This window comes from Ambystoma mexicanum, chromosome 10 (assembly GCF_040938575.1).
Source record: "Ambystoma mexicanum isolate Mex_15411 chromosome 10, UKY_AmexF1_1, whole genome shotgun sequence".
Classification (NCBI taxonomy): domain Eukaryota; kingdom Metazoa; phylum Chordata; class Amphibia; order Caudata; family Ambystomatidae; genus Ambystoma; species Ambystoma mexicanum.
In genome coordinates, this window is record NC_090932.1 from 1003730263 (window position 1) to 1003751964 (window position 21702).

Here is a 21702-nt window from a genome sequence, read left to right on the forward strand (position 1 = left end):
GTACTGTGTTTCAGGGAGTTGCTGATCTCTCCTCTCCAATACAATCATTCATGGAAGTCCATTCGGAGCCAGAGGTATGGATACTGACAGTTCCATCGAACTGGATCATCAGAGCTGGAATACTTGTCGTTTGATTGTTCTACACAATGTTTAATTTACGTTTTGCTATTGAGATGTACCTGTGTGTTTGTCCTCACATGTGTTTTATGTTTTCAATATTGTGATACATAGTAATGAAAGTATTATGTTTCAGGGAGTCGATGGAGCGTCATTCCGTGCTGTCTATGCGGATCCAGAAAATATAGTCGTTGCAGCGCCAGAGGAAGGGAAGACATGCGGAAACGAATCGGAGCAACAACGTGCAGATCTTGAAGTTCGAGTCAAGAAAGTTACAAAGAAAAGAAACAAAAAATAAGGTTAGTTACAAACAGTTCATAACTTTAGAATTTTTTTTTGTGCTGGGGACTATTTTATGTTTTTTTCCAGTCAATTGTACTATACTTTATCTTGTGTTGAAACTGAACATCCCTTTTCCAATCTGTCCTCTAGTTACCCGTGGGTGTCCGAACTATACATACACAGACAGTGAAGCGAATGAGAGATGTTGCTTGCCATACCATTTACACTATGGAGGAACTATTAATTCAGACGCCGCGTGTTGAGACTAGGGATGCTCATGTCCAATGGCCAGAACATGAAATGAATGTGTCCGGAGAATCCAGTAAAGTTGTAAAGGACCATTGCTACAGTGCGACCGCACCACCACAACAACATGATACTGGATGCATTGAAGATAGCTCTGAAGTAGTCGCAGATCAATTCACACAATCTACACCCGCCAAAAAATTGCCACCAGAAAAGCTGTCAACATTGTTGTGTTCTCCCATCAATGTTGAAGTAGCAGATGTTGAAATGACAGAGAATGAACCAGCAGCAGCATTCACCGATGCATCAGAACTTGATAGCAGCGATATTTCTTTCAAATGTGGTGATATGTCCTGAACGTCACAGGCCGAAAAAACTTTGACGCAGGATGACAGTCTAATGAAAGAGGGCAAATACATAGTATTCGACAGCTGTTTGAAGGATATTATAAGTATGATGAAATGTGGGCATTCCATCAGAGGGAAAGTATGTGGGAAGCCATTGATTCATGTGACTCGTCAAAAACAAGGCAGTAACGTCACAATACATGCCGCCTGTAGATTTCATCATACGTTCTCATGGTCTGCACAACCGATGCTGGGGAAACTGCCAGCAGGCAATCTACTGTGTGCAGATGCATCACTTTTTAGTGGCTCCAGTTATAGAAAGTTAGAGTCTTTCTTTCAGTTTGTGGGACTCCATTTCATTTAAAAAACACAGTACTACAAATACCAACATGATTATCTTTTTCCGGCCATTAGTGATGCTTGGAAAATTGAACAATTGTCTCTAGCAAGTACATTCGAAGTCAAACGGTTCAGGCTAGCCAGCGATGGACAGTGCAACAGCCCTGGATTTTCTGCCAAGTACTGCACTTACCACTTTCAGGACATGGATAGTAAGAAGATTGTGAGCTCGGTGGTCATGCAGGTAACACAATGTACATCCTCAGTGGCAATGGAGAAACTAGGATTTATAAAATCTGTGGAATATCTACAATCGAGGGGAATGCACATCGACCTCATAGCCACGGACAGACCCGTTTCAATTGCCAAGACAATGAGAGAGCAGTTCCCACATATTAAACATTAATTTGACAGATGGCATCTTGCTAAATCAATCAATAAGAAAATTTCGGCTGCATGGAAAAAAAAAGGTTTGGAAAGTATGTCAGAGTGGTCCCAGTCTATCAGCAACCATCTTTGGTGGAGCTCCAAAACTTGTGACGGGTCAGTGGAAATACTACTTGGAAAATGGCGGTCACTGATGCACCACTGTACCAACGTGCACCGCTGGTCAGAAAACCTACATTTCCACCAATGTGCACATGGCCCTTTGTCCCCAATGGAGGCACGGAAGAAGAAGTGGTTGAATCAATCTTCACCGACGCACAAAGCCATTGATAAGATTGTTTTCAATAAAACTCTATCAAGAGATTTGAGGGGACTGGCAGAATTCTGTCACACAGGAGGTTTGGAGGTGTTCCACAATATGTGCCTAAAGTACAGGCCAAAGCGCTTGCATTTCAGCATACAGGGCATGAGACATAGGACTCTACTTGCCGTCTTGGCCCATAACGAGAATCTCGGTCGTGAACAATCTAGTATTACGGGTAATGTAAGGATGCCTCGCTACACTAAGGCCTTTTCAAAAAGAAGTAAGCAATGGGTGATCAAACCAGTCTATGAGGAAATGGAGTTCGACTTTGTCAAAAGCCTTATTGTTGCTGTATTAGAGAAGCACAGATATGGAATTTTGAACGTTTCTGTCCAGAGCACTGATCAATTGCCACCCAACATTGCCACTGTGCCATGTCCACCCAAAGGAGAGCTGGTTGTGAAGTACAAATCCCGGTTTAAATAATTGTACTACGATTGTCTTTTTGTAAATAAATGTTATTGTACAGTGTACATACAAAGTACGCTAACCCTAACCCCTACCTTCACCATCCTGGGTGGCGGACAACCTGGGTGTCATCTTTGAATTCTCTCTCTATTCACCTCATATTGCTGACCTTGTCTATATGTGTATGTGTATATTTTTGTTGATGTAACTAATTTTCGCAATCTCATGTAAATGCTGCTCACTGTTAACCAAGGGGAGGCTTGCGTATTGCAAATAATAAAAAAAAAAAACAATAAATCTCACTTTCAACTCAACTCCTCGGGTACTTTATACTTTCCCTGACCTTCCCCAAAAAATGAAGTCTCAATAGTTATGGTTCTTTGGGGCTTCAAAAGCTCGCAGACAACGAGGACAAAATTGGGGGCCTTAGAACGCGCCAAGCGAGCCGTTGCAGATCGGAGAGAAGCCAGTTCGCATTTGCACATTGAGGCGCAGTACATAGATGGATTTGAAACTTCAAGTTCTCACAGATGGCTTTACTACGGGATGTTGCAAAGAAAGAATGTATGCTTATTTCTAGTGAAGGTCAGCGGCTTTGATTTTCAGCTCGCGCCCTGAAGAGGCCCACAACTCGCACTGGCAGTATAAGGTTCTATTGTTTTTTTACCTTGAGAGACAGGGACCATGCCGAAAGAACTTCATTTGAAGGGGGGGGTGCAATAACGTAAGAGACGATAAGGCAGAAAATTCTGAAACTAGACCGAGTTTCATGTTAGCTCAGTATACGAAAAATCGTTGTCAAGAGCACAGTGGGATTTAAGGACTGCATTACGCAGAGACGCAATGGAAATTGCAAATATAATGTAAGTAACTCTTTAGACGCTTTTATACCGGAATGAAGAATTAATGAATGGATGCATGAATAAATGAATGAGTGAAGAGCTAGGAAAACGTTTGTGGTATCGTCCTTGTAGCGGGCACATGGGCATGTAGGTCCACATTCCACAAACATGTAGACAAAAAGTCGTTTCTCATAGTGTACTAACCTCGATTTATTTTGTTACTTTTCGCATTGTTTTTAGAGCCGAACATACTCCATTGCACTATCCTTGAAAGCAAATAGTTTCAGCTCGGCCGTAATAAATAAAATGAATAATATTAATAAACATCAGCTGGCGAGACTAATTATAAATTTTATGTTTTCAAAACAGGTATATCCTTCCCTTCTGCTACTGCCACCAGTTTCAGACCCCGGCAGACAGCTTCTTCAACCGCCAGATGCAGCTTCATGTAAACAACTGCACCATTTTGATGATTTTATGGGACGATTGCCAAGGGTCCATATGCCCTTATGCGGTACTAGCGGCTAGAAGCAACATACCAACCTTTACGCTGGCCTAGTGCCTACTTGATGGAACAGCCTTGCGGTTCAATGTGCGACCAAAGTGCTTCTTTTAACGAAAACCAACACCCTGTGTACCATAAAGGAACAGCGCGTGACTCACGATAAACTTTTACGGATTTGCGGATAGAGATAAAAGAAAATAAATGGCATTCGGAGTTCATATGGCAATTTCTGAATATTCTATAAACATTTAATGTCAAATAAATGTACTTTAGCAAATGTACCTTGTTGCTGTTTGATTTTAAAGTAGTTTCATATTCCGAATTGTGGCGCGCTGTGTTGTGAGTTGATCTGTGTTGGTTTCCGGGTTCTGTGTGAAGTCGCGTAGAAGACGACTGGGCACGTTTGCCTACGCAGCACAGAAACGTCACAGAGAGAGGCAGAGAATATGAATGTTTTGATAATGTCAGGCTCACGGGCGGGGGATATGATTTAGTGCCGCAAAAGCAGGTCAGCCAGGACGATGGGGGAAATTATAGGATTATCACAAAATGGCGGCTCCCTGATGCCTGTTTTCGCGTGCGACGAAAACTCGGGTAAAGTCCATAGGACATTTTTCTAAAATCGAGCGACTTAGGCTTAAAAACACATGGCCGACCCGTAGGCGCAATAAAAAAATTTGACCAAACCATTCCTTTAAGTGAAGAGGGTTGGGTAGTTGTATAATTCAACCACCTGTGGTCGACCAATATGCAACTGATCATAGGCAATGATAAGGGGCGAGTAGTTGTGGTCGACCACTTTGTTGTCTATAAATGGACACCTTGTTTAATAAATTGGGGAGATTCTGTGGGGCCTGGGTCTCTAAGAAACCACATACATTACTGAAAGATATGTTGCATTAAGGAAACTCATGTCAATAATATCTATTATATAAACTTGTGATGCATGGGTGGGGAAGAGGCTGGTATTGAGTTCAATTGTTCTAAAAGTTGAGACCTCTGGGTTGCAGGCCTAGTCCGTTGCACCAAGGGCCAGACAATTGTACTTACCCACAAGGCCAAAAGTTGCCAGTCTTCCTCTGCGCCCCGGAACAGTGTTGGGCGACAAAAGTAAGGGAACAATAGATTTTTGCAAAAAGTAATGTGCCCCTACCCAACATTCATGCTCCCACAAAGTTACGTTTTCGAACCGGAATTTCCATTCCCATTCCCATCTCTCTCCAATCTCCTGGTGTCCTAATGAATACTGGGATTATTGCTACAATTATTCTATTATATACCAATAGAGGGCAAGCTTGTTCCATGTTTGATTCAAGCAAAGCCATCCAGAAAAACGCTCTTTTGAGTAATCGTTTGTGGAATGTGTTTAAACAAACACTTATGTCTTTGTGCTCCCTGGTCATAAGATGTCAGCTGTATGCCCGATGAGACCAGTTCACAGCTGAGCCGGCCGGCTCTGAAATGGTCAGCCGGTCCGGGGCTGATTGCAAATGGTGAACTGCATGGCCAGCAATATCAAGCCTGACATGATTGCCTGAGAGCCGTGCATTCGGAAATACTGGGGCGTGCCAGTGCAAGATGTGTAACTGTAATGCGGAATCACAATCGCAGAGCAGGTCATGTGTGTGCTGCACACCGTGCCAGCTGAAGGTGCGCTCACACGGTGCGGCCGCACAAGGGCGCCCCTCAGGGCGCAGCAAATAGAGGGCGCATTGCCTCCAGCTCCGTGTCATTTAAAAAACAGCGCCTATTAAAGAATCACGGCGTGAATCTTGATTCTTTAATAGGTGCTGTTTACATGATGCTAAGCTGGAGGCAAGGCGCCCTTAAACACTCTTTACAATAACAGCAGTGGGCTCAGTTCTTTTGTTCGGCTGAAGCTTGTAGTAGCAGCCAAATAACAGAACTAAGCCCCCTGCTGTTCTGCATTTGTGATGGGCGGGTAGGGTGACCAGAGGTCCCGGTATTTGGTGCTCTGTCCCCCTTTTTCAAGATTGTTCCCACTGGAAACTGCAGTGGCCCCGTTTTTTTGTAGTAGGTCTTCATAGCTGGCAGGTAGGAATGCACAATCTCACACAGAAGAAATGCTGCATTTTACAACTTAAGATGGTGTTCGTTTGTGATAAATCAATGATATGTGCTTCTTTGAACAGTAAGTAACACTTAAACCCCCAACTCCTCCAAACGCTACTGAAGTGTAGTGGCTTGAGAGCCACTTCCCAGAGTTAGTTCTACTTTTGTGTTAGTTGCCCTGTTCCGGTTTTTTACTTTTTAAATGTGGTCCCCCGATGGGCAGGGGCAGAGGAGGGGTGCACAAATCTAGCACAGGGCGCTGGCAGACCTGGGGCCGGCACTGGCTGTACATTTCTGCAACACAGACCGAGATGTTCAACTCTTCTATAATGTCCTGCATTTTTCTGTGCCTAATCGCCACACGAGTAGTTTCACTGAACCATTGATGCAGAGCCAGACCTGCCTACATTTTCAAAAGCAAAACCCAAAGAATGACATAATTGGATGCCCCGCCCCCTTTTCTTTGAGACACCGCCCACCCGCACCATCCACACTTCTAGAAGAAAAAAAAACCTTGAATGTCAAATGATGCCAATCTGAGCGAGATTTACGCGAAATACTTGACTTTGGCCACTGTCGGTCTGTTGTAGGGTGAAGGCATCATGAAGTAAGACACAGACAGCAGATTCAACTTTCTAAATAAATGGTTTATTTTTCTTAGATGTCAGGATGGAGTAAGGCCTAACGTGCCCTATGCTAAGGTGGGATTTCCCTACCTAAAGAAAACGAAGGATATTCTGTGTCAGTAAGCTCAACTCAAAAGTCTGTCTGTGTCCAAAACCTATACTTGCCCTCACAACTACATATATTTATACAATGTGTAGGGATGTCAGCAATACACGAACCAGTGTTCCAAATAAAGTTCTGAGCTTCTTTCATCTCCTGGCCTATGTTATGTTATGTTAATCTTACTTCTAGAGCGCATGGTCACCCTAGGGTATCTTGGCGCTAAGGAAAGGAGACCGCAGCCAAAACTCAAGCACAACTCAGCCTAGAATAATTATGTTTTAACGGGCTTTCTAAAGGCTAGGTAATTAGATATTTTCTTAATAGCTAGCGCAAGGTCGTTCCATTGAACTGTAGCGGCTACGGAAAATGCACAACCTTCAACCCGTACCCGTTTAGAGATCGGTACCACCAGCCAATCAGCCGAGGCAGAGCGCAGGCTACAGCTAGGATGGTGACGGGCAAACTTAGTTTTGAGGTATTCTGCACCTTGATCATGGAGGGCACGGTGAACTATACACAGTGCTTTAAAGTTGAACCTCTGGGTCACCGGTAGCCAATGGAGGGCTCGAAGCGCAGGGGAAATATGCGCTCCATAGGGTGTGCCAGTTGCCACACGCGCAGCCAGACTTTGCAATCGCTGCAGCCGCTGAATCGGGCCCTTAGGTTGTGCCAGATACAGGGAGTTGCAGTCGTCTAGCTGAGATATCACAATGGCTGCCACCACTGGAGGACGCAGTGGGGCGGGAATCATGGGAAGCACTTTCTTTAGGATTTTTAGCTGAAAGTGGCCAGCTTGACATAACACAGTGACTTGCTTGTCCATAGATAGCGACGCAGAAAGGATTACCCCCAGAAATTTCACCTCGCCCACCGGCACAGGGAGAGGACCCAAAGATGGGGGCCAAAAGGAGGACAACCAGAGTGTAGGGTTAGGAGGGAAGCCCACCACCATCACCTCAATTTTGTCTCCGTTCACTTTGAGCCAATTGCACTTCATCCACTCTCCCACGGCCGCCAGACACTCCCGCAGGCACGACGACACCTCAGTCTGATCAAGACCTAGTCAGATCAGGATCTGAGTATCGTCGGCGTACGAGTAGCATCTGATGCCGAACAAGCAGATCAAACATAAAAGGGCCCAAATATAGATATGAAATAACATTGGAGACAAGGAGGAGCCTTGTGGCACTCCACAACTGAGGTGACAAGGAGCAGAAAGAAAAGGGGGCATAGAGCGGGTCTGTGTGCGATCCGCCAGGAATGAAGTGAACCAGGCAAGTACTTGCCCCGATATGCCCAACTGGGTGAGACGGGACAGCAGAATGGAGAGGTCGACCGTGTCAAATGCCGCTGAAAGATCTAACAAGATCAGGGCCCCCACTCCACCTGCATCTACGAGCCTGGCCATGTCATCCTGGACAGCGACCAGTACACTCAGTGCCCCTGCCAGGTCGTAAACCAGACTGAGCAGGGTCCAGAAGATGGGAGGATTCAAGAAATGTAGAGAGCAAGGGTGACACAAGTGACTCAAGAAGTTTAGATAAGAGAGGGAGGAGTGGGATGGGACGTAAATTAGATAGACCGGTGGGATGCAAGGATGGCTTCTTCAGAAGGGGGATCACCATGGCCACCTTCAGTTCCTGCGGAACTGACTCAGACTGACATGAGTCATTAATAGCCACCGTAATCTCAGAGAGGAGGTCTGGAGAAATCTCCTTCATAACCCGTAAAGCGATGGCATCAGTGGGGGAGCAGGATTACATTTTTTGAAAAGCCGCCAATACTGGCTCTTCGTGCTGGTAAAAGCCACAGGGTGAGTGGAGTTGTTTGTGGCGGGTGTGGCCGCAGTGAAGGTCATAGAGATGTTTTGTCAAATAATTTCGATCTTCATAATAAAATATTGCGACAAGGCATCACGTAGCTCTTGGGTGGGAGTAACATTAGGAGTAAATTTCTCAGAAGAGGAGAGAGCCTTAACTGCTGAGAAGAGAGCCCTAGGCTGACAGAATGAGGACTCAATTTTGGTAGTGTGGTATAGTGTTTTCGCCTCTTTAATGGCAGCAGAGTACGCTACTGAGCAGGTTTATATTGTATTTTTTTTAGCAGGGTCATAGGCTCTCCCCCATTTACATTCAGCCTGTCTCAATTTGAGCCGGGCGGTTTAGGAGATCCGTAAACCATGGGTCTGATGGCAGCCTACGAGACTGAACCAGTCGCAAAGAAGCGACCACATTTGCAGCCTCTAATAATGCCTGAGAGGGAAGGGACAGCGAGGCCACTGTGGCTGTACTACACTTAGCACAGATCGAAATAACCACGCTTTGAGTATCTATGGCGCGCCATGAGCACTGACAAATTTTACCCACTTATATCTTAGGTGGTCTACCCATAGCTTCCAGCATGCAGGAGACCAAAAAGTGGTCCGACCAGAGTATAGGTTCAACTGACTGAATAGTCAGGAACGATTCTTTAGCGATAATAAGATCCAGCATGTTGCCTAATTTATGTGCGGGGCTTTGCACATGTTAAAGGTCGAGATCTGACAGGCTGTCAGCAAACAAATTAAGGGTTGGGGGCTGGATAAGTTACATTTCAAATTGAAGTCTCCCAGAACCACCAGAAGGGTATGCTGCGGTTGGAGATTGGCTAGTAGATCCGGGAAGCATTCAAGAAAAATACTTTGAGAGCCAGGAGGGGGCGATAAATAAGCAGGAAGTGGCAAGTAATCGTGGCTGAGATTACACACCTAAAGAGAAGAGCCTCCATGTGGATTTAGTGGGGACAGTTAAGTTATGTTATGTTACTTTGCATTTATATAACGCCTTATATAGCATTGGTATGGTCTGAAGGCGCTGGTAGGTTGAATGCCCTTGGGAACCGAAGTTCAAGTCAGTAGAGAGTCAAAGGTGCGTGTGAGCACCGGATATGTCTGCAGCTGGTGTGGCATTCGTGAAATAGCTGCTTCTTAGCGGTAGGTGTGGTGGTTGAGAGGTCAATAGGATGTGTTCGTTCTGGCAGGATTTATCCAGACCGATTGTGGCTGTGTTGGGCCTGAGGAGAACGCCTGGCTGGGGGTTGTGTAACCAGCAGTGTTTAGTTAGAGTGATGGGGGGGTTTGAGGCAGATGTTGGTATGAGAACAGCTATACCGAATGGTGTCATAGTATCGCTGTGTTCTATTTGAGTGGTGGTGTAAAGAAAAGAGTAAGCGTGGAGATGTGAATATGGCAGTTTACTGTAGGTGCTTGAGATCGCGCCCACTCGAATAGTTCTATGAACTTCATCCGTTCCATGTACTCTGACTGTTCCGTGCATCACGACCGTTTCAAGCACTCAGACTGTTCCTTTCAAAGCTCTTTCAGACGTTCCATGTCCTCCAAACCATTCCATGTACGTCTTGCCATTCTGTGCACTCCAACCCGTTCTATGTACTCGCATCTATACCATGCACTCCCATCCGTTCCATCCACTCATCCGTTCCATGCACTCATCCGTTCCATTCATTCCCATCGGTTCCATGTCCTACAACCATTTTATGCACTCCATCATTTTATGCACTACTCCTTTCATTCGTTCTACCCACGTTATCCTTTCTCCATGCATCATCCATACACATACGTCATCTTCACACTGGTCATTTCATTCGTTCTACCCATGTTATCCTTACTCCAAGCATCATCCATCCACATTTGTCATCTTCATGCGTTCCATTCACTTAACTAATTGCACCCATTTCACTCGTTCCATGCACTTCATTAGTTCAGCCCACTTCACTGATTCCAAGCACATCACCCGTTCATTCACCATTTCACCCGTTCCACCCATTTCACCCATTGTACATCAGTTCACCCGTTCCATTGACATACTTCGCCCGTTCCATCGACATACTTCACCCATTCCATCCACATGGGATTATAAGGAATTCTGCCCTGAAAATAACTGCAATCCCACCACCATGGTGGGGTGGCTGGCAATCTACATGCATGATGCAAAAGCCAGGAGGAATAGCTTGTACAAGGGAGGGGGTGGAACTCGCCTGCAGCCACGCCTGTGTCAGGCATAGTAAGGCCGGTCGGCGGTCTACAAGCAGAAAACATATTTCATCTGCATGGGCAGGGAGCGAACATGTGTTTAACAGCAGTAGTGAAAAACAATCGGGGTTAGGTAGCTCTCTCAATGGAGGTTGAGGAGGAGCTGTCTTTGGCTCCATGGAGCTGCTACTCCAACCCGGCGGGAATATGGTCACAGTTGGGGCACGAGCTGATAAGTATGCCTTAGAATGACAAATGTGTCGAACCTCACCCGGCCGTGAAACGGACAGGCACAAACGGGCTTGCCTTAAGCACGCCTTTGGTGCGCTGTGTGTCCGCTGCAGCCGTCTGCTGCGCTGACAGTGAGTATGGCGCATACTGCCGATGTATAGAGGAAGGGAGGCTAAGCCCGCCCCCTCCATCTTCCCCTTCCGCAAGTTCAAAACAGTTCCATAAAGGCCTCGGGGTTCCCTTCCCCAAGAGTTCAACACAGTTCACAAAGTCTCAAGGTTCTCTTCCCCAAGACGTCAGCTCTTCCAGCTTCAAAACTACAATCAGTTCAAATCTCCTGGCTTTCCAAACAGTTCCATTTAAACTTCTTAATCATTCAGGCTTTTCAATAGTTTGCATAGATTTTTCTCTTTCTCATTGACTTCAGCAACTGTCATAAAATACTTCTTTGCTTTCCTTGGCTCTTTTTAAGCAGCGGTCACTTGGTATAGGCACGGTTGTCAGCCCACACACAGTCCACCCATTACAGGTCACACAACCGATAACCCTTGGCACTTTTATATGCTTCTGTATTTCTTCAGGCTTTTTGCCAACACAGTATTTCTCTCTCTGAACCTGTGTCATTAATCAACACTCATTTCTGATTCTCCTTGCCAGTCTCTTGGCTTTGCCACAACGTATATCTCACACAACTCACTCTGTGGCGTTCATTCTTTTCCACCACCTTGCTTTCACATTATTCATAAGTGCTCATTACATGCTTTTGCCTTGTGCCGTATTCAAATATGTTTATCATATCTTTCCTTTAGTTTGGTATTCAAAATTGCTTGTTGCACTTTCAAAAATTAGTATTACACTTTGCAGCATTGTTCAGCATTCAAAAACCCTTAATTGGGTCTTCCAAACTAACTGAGTTTTCAGTTTGTTCAGCATTTAGGCATGCCTGCACCCAAGCCCCTGGATCGACCTGGTATGAGTGATCCCTTCCTTACACTCACCGGTAGGCTGCTGCTCCTCTTTTCTGGCTGCCTTTCGCTCCGCTTATGCATCACGGGAGCTCCAGCGAGCAGCGCTCGTCATCCTGGATTCTCACTGCATGTAGCTTACTTAGCAGATGCTACCAGCAGCCTGTGGCGAGCACGAGACTTCAGTGTCCCACAGTTCCTGCTGTGGACAAAGAGCACGGACAACTGAAGGCTTCTTGACCCTCTCATGGCCAGCTCTGGCCACAGCGTCTCTTTCACCCTCCTGCTCAGCATGGCGTCTTTCCAGCCAGTTCTGCTTCAGCCTGCTCTACTTCTGCAAGCAGCGTCCTTCTCTCCAGGCCGGTTTCTGTTCTCTGCTGGGCGGTCTCACTTTATATACCTGGGCTTGTTAACTGTTTGCAGTTGCAAGTCCTTCACTTAATTTGCTTGACCACAGTTAAGCCTCTGAGCTGGACATGACTGGCCATTACAATGGTACTCCCCCACAGCCCTCTTCATTGTCTCAGTACCAAAGTGGTGTGAATGAATGGAAGTGTGCATAACTCCCAGTTGCCGCCTCCTGGTCTCGGTCTTAAAGTGAAATGGCTGTGGGACATTTTGTGTGTAAGAAAGAGGCAAAGACTGATAATAGCTTCCGAAGGCAGGGGTAAGGTAGGATTCATTTTGACAAGGGAAAGGGGGGATGCCATGTCTGACCCAAAGACATCCTCTCCCCACTTTCCAAGTTCCATCCACCCAGGTGATCCTCCCCCCGCATATCCACCCCCAGGGTCGGGATCCAAAAGCTATGGGGAGAGGGAGAAGATGTGATGAAGCCCTGAGGTTCCTTACAGTAACCAATCGCATCGAGGTGTGGGCAGAGTTACTGGAAGGGCTGTAAATCCCAGAGACTCCATGCTCCTCTCCGGAGAAGACCATAAAAACCCAGAGGCTCCTGGATAATCCCAGAGACTAGACAGGTCTGTGCAGAGCTATAACACCTGTATATGGGCTAAACCAGGGGCGCCCCGTATGCGGGTGCTCTGGGGCCCAGGAAAGGCCATCTGTGTAAAAGTCCCTATCCTAGAAATCTGACCTTTTTTTGGGTGCCGGCATCCCCTGGGAAAACCTGAAGTCGGGGCCCCTGGGCTAAACAGCCCAGTAACACTCATGCCAGACAGCAATGAGATGATTGAGCCTGTAACATTAGAACAGTGCATGGCCTCAACAAAGACTTTCATCCACTGCCATGATTTTATTCCTTCATCTGCTATACATAAATGATCTTATACAATGGTCTGGTTAGGCTCAGTGTTTCACGTTCATGCTCCTAACACTGCTATCATCAAACTGGCAGCAGTAACTTGATCACTCAGGATGGCATCTGCACAGTTGCATCATTGACATCCGCGATTGGACTCCACACAGTAAAGATCGGGTGAGTATCAAGAATACAAGTGCTAGCTCCGTCAATTGCACATATATACCACCACCATACCGATTGATCCATTGTGACCCTGTGGTTTAGCCAGCAAGCCTGGAACGACCGTTGGTCAGCCGCTTTATATTTTACACCACTTGTGGATCTGCACATGAACCCTGTGCAGCCCTGCACATGATAATACTTTATCACTCCTAGGATTCACTCATGTTCCTGTGTGACGAACACAAACACACTTTACACAGTCTAAAATATCCAATGATATCTGTGGTTCCCATGACACGTGCATATACAAATCAGGACTCCTTTTAACGTCATTACGTTGTCTTCTGACACGTGCCCAATCACAACAGCCCATCTGGTTGTCATAACTACCACTGTGTCAACAATCGCGTTCAATTTGCATAGACTCAGTGGGAAACCAATGCTACCAGACGGCGGTTCAACTTGAAATGAAGGTAAGCCTACAAGCGTCCGATCTCCCATACGCCAATGGACTGTTTATGAACCACAGACTCAGAAAATCCCTATTTGTTTTCCCCCCACGCTCCTTCTTGGTTTTCAGTAATAACCAGTGGGATGTTCCCTGCCTCATGAACTGTTAAAGCCGCGCACCATTTATTGTGCTGCAGCCCAGACCCCAACTACTCAGTACAGATCAACAACCAACAAAGGTACTTCTCTTTTTATTAAATAGTGTCTACTTTGTTGCAGGGTCAGCAAGACGCTCTAACCTGCCTTTAAACTCACACTCCCCTCAAGCTCCCTGGAAGACAGTTCTAACGGACATTCTCTGTCTTTCATAGAATTCACAACATACGTGGAAGGTAGGACTCCGTGTGTGCCGTCCCTACATATTAGAGATGTGACATATGGAACTCCCCTGTACACCTACAAATAGGGTGAGTACGCCTGGAGAATTGTTAACTAAAAGGCAGAAGTAACTCATTAGGGTGCACCTTGCATTTCGCCTCTCACACCAGGTAACCCTTTTTTACTGTTGTCTGCTTCCCCTCCAGGGTGTCTCCGCTTGCCCTGAGGAAGGTGCTTTTCACTGCAAAATCACTGCTACCCGCCGAAACGTGAAGCAGGACCCCATCAACATCTTTGGGGTCCTCAAACTTAATTGTGACAAGTCCTCCCACACAGGCAGATCATGATGCAAAAATCTCTGTTATCTGAAATGAATAATGAATAAACAGATACAAGTCCTCTTAATTACAATACACAACTTTGGAAGAGCTAACTATATCAAAAAATGTTCCTGATGAATCAGATCATCACCTCTTTGACTTTAGTTGCACTACCTTTTAAAAAATGTTCCTCATGAATTGTATAACGTTTATGTTTTAGCACTGTTTTTTGTCCTAACCTGTATAAACCACTTGTGAATATAATGTCTGTTTACTCCAAGGTTTTCCTTGGCCTTTTCTACTCTTTCAAATACATGCTGAGAGTTTTTCTGTCTTGGTGCTACCCAGTGTGATATACATGTTGGTACACGCTACCATTACGAACCATTTCTTTCTCCTTAACCTATTATGGAATAATTCTATACAGTGGGGATTATTTTGTAGTTGGTAGTTTAACATTGGACCGGTGCAGGCTTCATGCAGGCTGTACAATCCTGTAATATTAGCCCAGACCAGTAGGGCTGTGAGCCCAACACAAATACTGAGCCAAACCAGGCTGCATGTAATGTAATGTAATGCAATTGTCATTTGTATCGCGCCTTTCATCATTGGTGTTTTCTGAATGTGCTGTAGGTTGAAGGCCCTCAGGGGACCGAAATCCAGCTATGGGAATTTCGTTGGAGGAGCTTAGAATGTGTATGTGCATTTTAGCCAGTACGCCGTTAGATAAGGGTGGCCAAGTCCCTGTCAGTCACCCCTGTCGAGCTGGCATGTGCATGGGCGCTGAGAGGTAGTCTGGAGAGTATGCAAGAGCAGAGAGTTATTATCTGTGCAGCTAGACTGAATTTTTATCATGGGGGGATAGCTGCATTCCTATGGCAGAGGTGTTTTACAAAGTGTCTTAGAGTAGTGTGTGATAGCAGTTGTGTGCGGGCGGGTGGCCGTGCCTTCAGCTAGTTTCCATAAGCATAGAGTGAGATACGTACCTGTATGTCCAGGATGGCTTCTTAGTTGCTTACATGCAGCTGAGTTTAGAAGTGGGTGAATTCAAACCATGGCAGAATTCTACACATTGGCTGTATAAATGCACCTAATATAATGCCTGGGCTACACTCTAAATTCAGCTAGATTCAATACATTGGCTACACTCTAAAATACACCTAGATTATTATTGTTACCGTAATGATAAGAAAGGTGAACAATGTCCAGTTGTCTGCGTCCTATCTTCGAGCTCCCACAGTGGGTAGTGGTTCTTCCATCTCCACATCAATGTGAACAATGTCCAGTTGTCTGCGTCCTATCTTCGACCTCCCACAGTGGGTAGTGGTTCTTCTATCTCCACATCAGAGGCTAGGGTGATTCCCCCAAACCCCCGAGCCCCTCTCCCCATCTACTATCATACATCAAGCTACATTCAAACATTATGGCTCCCCCAAGCAATCGGTGAGGATTTGCATGCATGGCCAAATGAAGACTCAGACTGGCCTAGGCCAGTCCGAAACTGTTTCAGACTGATTCAACCCCCAGCACTGGGAAACGGCACTGTGTTGCCATAAATGGCTCTTGAGGAGCTTGTTTCACAGACCACTGAGGGGTGTGAAACAACCTATCCTACACAGGTGCACATGGTTCCAACCAAGAAATCGATCAAACGTCTTTATTGGTTATTGTGGCAGAGCAGTCAGGTTTCACATGGAGGTGGGATGGTAGTTGAATAGGTAGTTGGTCCCAAACACCCCCTGCCCCAGAAGAATACACTAAACAGACCATGTGTTTGAGCAGATTTTAGTGAGTGGGGGAGGCTCTCGGCCTGGGTTTAGGCTGCCTACCAGGGTTTATAAAAGAGCCAGTCCTATCCCAGAGGCGGGGTGAGGAGCAGGGATAAGGGGGCAGGGATTTAGCCCCTCCTCTCCTTGACTGTGCATTGTATAGTGCTAAAATGGATTTTCAGAATCAGCCCTGTAGACAGAATCTGACAGGCCACCCTTTTCTGATTGACATGGACAAACACTAATGTCTAGCCATACTCCATCTGGGTAGTGTGACTGAAACATAAGGTTTCAGCGTAGATGGACACGAGAGTTGGGAAGGGTTCATTTAAGCATGCAGAACGATCTCAATACAATTTAGGCAGAATGTATAAAAACAGTTATTTGTGCCTTAGTCCGACCATTAGCAATGAAAAACCACAAGCAACACACTAAAACATTTACCTTGGTGTGCTCTGCTAAGAGCACTAACGCATCACTTTTAAACATAATACTTTTCAGTGTAGTGTAGTGAAGGAAATGAATAAAGAAATCGAATCAGGCGAGTAAACAAGACAGAGAACTGGTAGGTTGAAAAGAAAGAAGTTGGCAAACGCCATACAAAAATGTAGCGCTAAGGTTCTAACCCCAAACAGTTGTTCCCTAGCTAGAAAAGAAGGGGCCTTGTGCCCATAAAGTCACAGTGTAGTGGAGGCATCAAACACCGCACCCCAGCATACCAACAAGATGGCAGACGCCACTCACTGAAGCAGTCCCACAAACTATAACCGGATTGCATCACTAAAGTAATCATGAAGAGGCAACATGGATGTACACACACAAACATACGCAGATGCGTTAGACATGAAGCACACGCATTCCTCACAAAGTTACACAAACTCTTAGGCCGCATTTTCCTTAGAAATGAAGAATATGCTTATGAGTCACACAGTTAAGGACTGACACACATATGCCTTTTGCCACGCAGACACAGCAAGATGCACAAGAATACACATGAACTGCTTCCTGATGCTTAAACACAACTAATATGAGCAGCCATGTAAATAAAGATGTAAGTCCCAGCTTCATTGAAATGAATGTAAGACACTGGAGAGGATCAAGAACGGAGGGAGAGGCCTGACGCACTGATTTCCCTGAGAAACTTCGTCCGGGCTGGCAGTGCAGCTATTGTGCACAGCCTTGCCAAGGACACCAAAGGAGAGAAAGTTTTAAGTCGACAGAAAAGATAGGACACCTGCACGGGCAAGAAGCTGAAAATCCTCATAAATGCAAGCAGAGAAACTCAGGTTTATGGTCCCTACACACGTGATCTGAACTTGGAGAAACAAAGCCCATTTTCTGAGACAGGCAGAGTCCGTTGTTCCCACCAAACTGATGACCGAAGATACAAAAGTAATAAAGCATGGAATTGAAAGCTAGAATGTCCTTGCTCACGGCCAGAGGAGTCGGGGAGTGGTAACCTTATTGGGAATTGGCGACACTCTGGAGTCCTCCTTCCCACCCCCCATTGTGCTCAAGTGCTGGTTGCTTTCCCAGGCTGAGAAGACCTTCCATAGCCAATCCTTTCCCACTGTCCACGCTAGTTCAAACTTTGTTGCAAAAGCCAATAGATATGTGCCAGCCTTGCATACTTGTTGCAACATCTTGTAGCTGGTCTCAGGCGGAGTTCCCCAATATGGCTGGACCAATTAGATCGTCTATTCCCTATAGAATGTATGTCTTTCTATACTGTTCACCAATCCGATCTCATCTGAAGATTTAGAATGTATCTTTTGTTTGTGATGTCCCTGGGGCTTAAAACCCCCATGACAGGCCTGTTATTGTGAGAGCTTTGGAAATCATGTGATGCCTGCTTCTCAATCCCTGTTGCAAAAGCATTTAATAAACTGAAAGATGTGTCAAGTTTCTGGACTCTTCCGTGTCTGAGTGCAGGGGATTTCTCTGGCCCAGTTCCTCCTCCTTCACTTCAATAGGTCCAAATAAAGGTATTTTCAGGAGGCTGCACATTTTTTCAGAGGTTTCACAAGTGTTGGCTTGGGTGACCAAGTAGTGTTTCAAAGTTCAGTAAAAACATGAGCAAAGTCTTTAAAAGACCCTCTCCAATCCAAATACCTTAGGGGACACCCAGGGGAGGATACCATACCAGCGCACCAGAATTCAGGGCTAGGCAAATGAGAGACAGAGCTTGGGCTTTAGACTCATTGAAACCTATGGAGACAGGGGCATCAAAACAGGTATGTTTACTCACCCTCAAATACTTTTCATTCAGGGTGTTGAGAGGGATTTCAAAAATAACCTTTTAAAAATCAGATTTTCGGAGGTGTGAGAAACCTGAAGGCGTCTGTAAAGTCTGGAGGGGGTGTCTGTACTCCTGCTCTCCATATGGCAGAGGAGAGGCACAGAGGACCCCAGTCAAGATTCTCAATAGGGTAGTGCTGGTTGAGCAATCAAGGCCTAACTTCTCAGGAGGTGATGCAGGCTGGTTCTTAAGTACAGTGTAGTCCCCAAACCCCACAAAGGAATGTCCACACACTGTATTAGTTAAAACACAGTCTTTATATAATGAATGTTCAAGGTTATATACACAATCACATATCTCACTTTGTGCTCAGTAAATCTACAATGGCAAATACATACAGTTCTAAGTGGTACCACAATTATTATCAGATTTAATTAAAGTGCATCAACTGTACTCTGGTTAAAAGTCACACAAATCACTTGATAAAGGTAACCAACAATAGACATAGGATGAAAGCAGTTGGTTAGAACAATTGGCAGAATACTGACCCCTACCACTAGACACAGTTCTGTGTGGAGATCCCCCCACTTGGGCAACCTGTAAAATAAAGATATACCACAAGCCCAGTCCATATATTGTTCTCTAAGTCTATTTCCTTCTATAATGTCTCTACCACCCCAATGTACCTGGAATAGCAGAGTTCGACAATGAGTCGTTGATGGATCCTTCTTGAGAGGCTCCCTTTAAAGCAGGAGCCACAGATCGTCGAGATCCCTCGAAGAAAGTGATCTCGGCGCTGAGGCGGCAGCTTCGGTCCCAGTGGTGCTCATCGACGATGATTCGAAGACGTCCTCCAAGGAATAGGCATGTGGGGCACCTCAATGTCAATAGTTCAGGACCGCAAAGAGTTTATGAAGAACTGTGGCCCAACAAGGGCGTTGAGTCATCCAGCGTCTCTACGGTCTTTGGGTGGCAGGAAACCCACCGGGGAATGCTCCTCGACGCGTCGACGGCCTGGCCTTCTCCGGCAGGATAAGGCAGGTGGCGGTGCGGATGAGCACGTCCGTGAATCAAAAATCTTAGGCAGAAGAGCGTGTGGCTCCGGTCGTCGGTGGCACGGCGTCAAGCGGTCCCCGCTTCTGGGCAACATGGCTTTGGCGGGCCTCCAGCAGTTATGCAAACCTGCGAACCCTGGTCGACGTTGGTAGACGGAATGTCCATTGCTTATCTTCATTTTCCTTGGCGGTCCCCATCTCCGGTCGGCAGCCTGTCGAGGGTCTGACTTCCAGGGAGCTACGGTGAAGGTTAGCTGTGCTCGATGGTCTCTCGGAGCATGGGAAGAGGGCGCCTAACCAGGTCCTCTCTTGGATCAGTCTCAACGGCTTTCAGCTTTCGTATTTTGGCGAAGGGAGACAGCAGTCAACCTTGTTCTTTAGGCTCGGCTTCGAGATTAAGCGTCAGTTTCAACTTCAGCTTCTGAACGATTTCTAGCAGTGAGATTCCCCCAGATATATTAGTTGATCTCTCATTCATTCTGTGGGGTCACACTCAGGAGACCATTCGCTCAGAAGGGCATTCAGCAGTCTGTCAGTCAATCAGGCATACAGTGCATTCAGGCCATTATCCTCCCTCTCAGACGCTCACAACAAGTAATGTGTATTGGGACAAGTACCCAGCCATTCAACACTACAAACTGCATTCATACCAGTTTCGGGCAGGGCTGTCTCAACCATTGTGTCAAACACCAGAAACCAGACATCCACAACAAGAAGTGCATATTGGTCACACACTCCATTCACCCAGGTCCCACCCACAGGGTATACCCACAACATACAGTCACTGGGAAGGCTCCAACTAGTCTGGCCTGGACTTCACAACAACACCATATATGGAACTTCCACCCAAAAGTAAGTCAAGGGGAGGGGACAGAGTCAGGGCTTCCCAGGACTTTGGGAAAACAAGGCAACAGGCAATAGAAGGTAAGAGGCCACAGGGGCCATCTTGTTTCCTATCAGGAATCAACTGATTCCAATGGCAGGGCTTGGGCATCCCAAAATGGAGGATACTCAGAGCACCTGACAAAATCAGCATGGAGCTGCCACCAACCCATACCCTGCTCTGTGGGCCACCCACAGGTGCCCAAAAACATACACTAGGGGCACAGGGTTGTACCCCCACCCATGGGTGCCATAACGGTATCCCATGGGTCTGTACACCAAACTAAAAAGAGGAAGAGATGCACTGGCAGAAGTCCCACATGGACACCTGGGCAGAAAACAATACATAAAACAAATGAAAAAGGACTACAGGACAAGGACACGGAGGCCCTGTCCCTCCAATGCATTTCCAGCATCACAATGTCTCCCTGACTAATCTCCGGGGGTCTGTCATACAGGTGGCCAGGACACAGCCATCGCTATTGTATCCAGTTCCTGGGCGTGGACCAGTGGGGGAGGATCACCTGAATGGGGGGTCCTTGGCAAGTGGAAGTGGGACACCAACGGGTGAGATGCGGTATCCCCCTTCTTATTACACCTTTTCCCCAACCTACCACGTAGGATATTCAAACACTCTACCCCCTGTCCCGTTTTCAGAGACAAACCATTTCACATATCACGAAGTACGATGGACTTACACCCGAGCCATTTACCTGACATGTCCCCCAACACAAGGGTCAGGCAAAGACAGGCAATTGACCAAAACTGCACACACCTGACGTCCCTTTCCACAAGAGCACAATACAAGTAAGGCAGACCGCACAACGAGAGAGGTAATTCAGCACGGCAGTTCAAGAGGACGAGAAAGACAGCACGAACCGAGAGGGTGACAAGGAGAGAAGCGACCTTGCCCTTTCCAACCAACACCTGTGTAACTTCAGCGGAAGGAAATGTAAGACAGCAAACACCAGCCAGTGTATGTTGCAGCAGATGTCAACAGTACATGAGACACCCCTCTGCTGATAACCGAGCAAGATAGAGCTGTTTGTCTCTGTGGTACCAACCTTGACTCCAAAGAGAAGGAAAGCCAAGCTGTTCATCACAGACGGTGAGTCGAGGGGATAGCCCATAAGAAACTGAACTGTGTTGAACGAAAAGTAGCAAATGGCTAATTGAACTGTGAAAGCATAAAGAACTATTAATACTAAAAAGGGGGAAAATCAGCAACAGAGGAGTTCGGCATCACGTGGGTGCTCACTCAAGAAACTCTGGTTGATTACCCGATTGTTGAAATTACCACTACCAGAAGACCCTGGGA

The 21702-nt window shown here is 46.2% G+C and overlaps 1 protein-coding gene and 1 long non-coding RNA gene across 4 annotated transcripts in view; both read left to right on the forward strand.

Moving 5' to 3' along the window:
• Window positions 1-21702, forward strand: part of CLCN2 (chloride voltage-gated channel 2) — a 1173779-nt gene that overhangs the window by 439325 nt on the left and 712752 nt on the right. The window lies entirely within an intron of this gene.
• LOC138493268 (uncharacterized) lies at window positions 13723-14517 on the forward strand. Its single transcript, XR_011276342.1, has 4 exons — window positions 13723-13764; window positions 13872-13980; window positions 14113-14208; window positions 14326-14517. It is a non-coding gene; the product is annotated as an uncharacterized lncRNA (long non-coding RNA).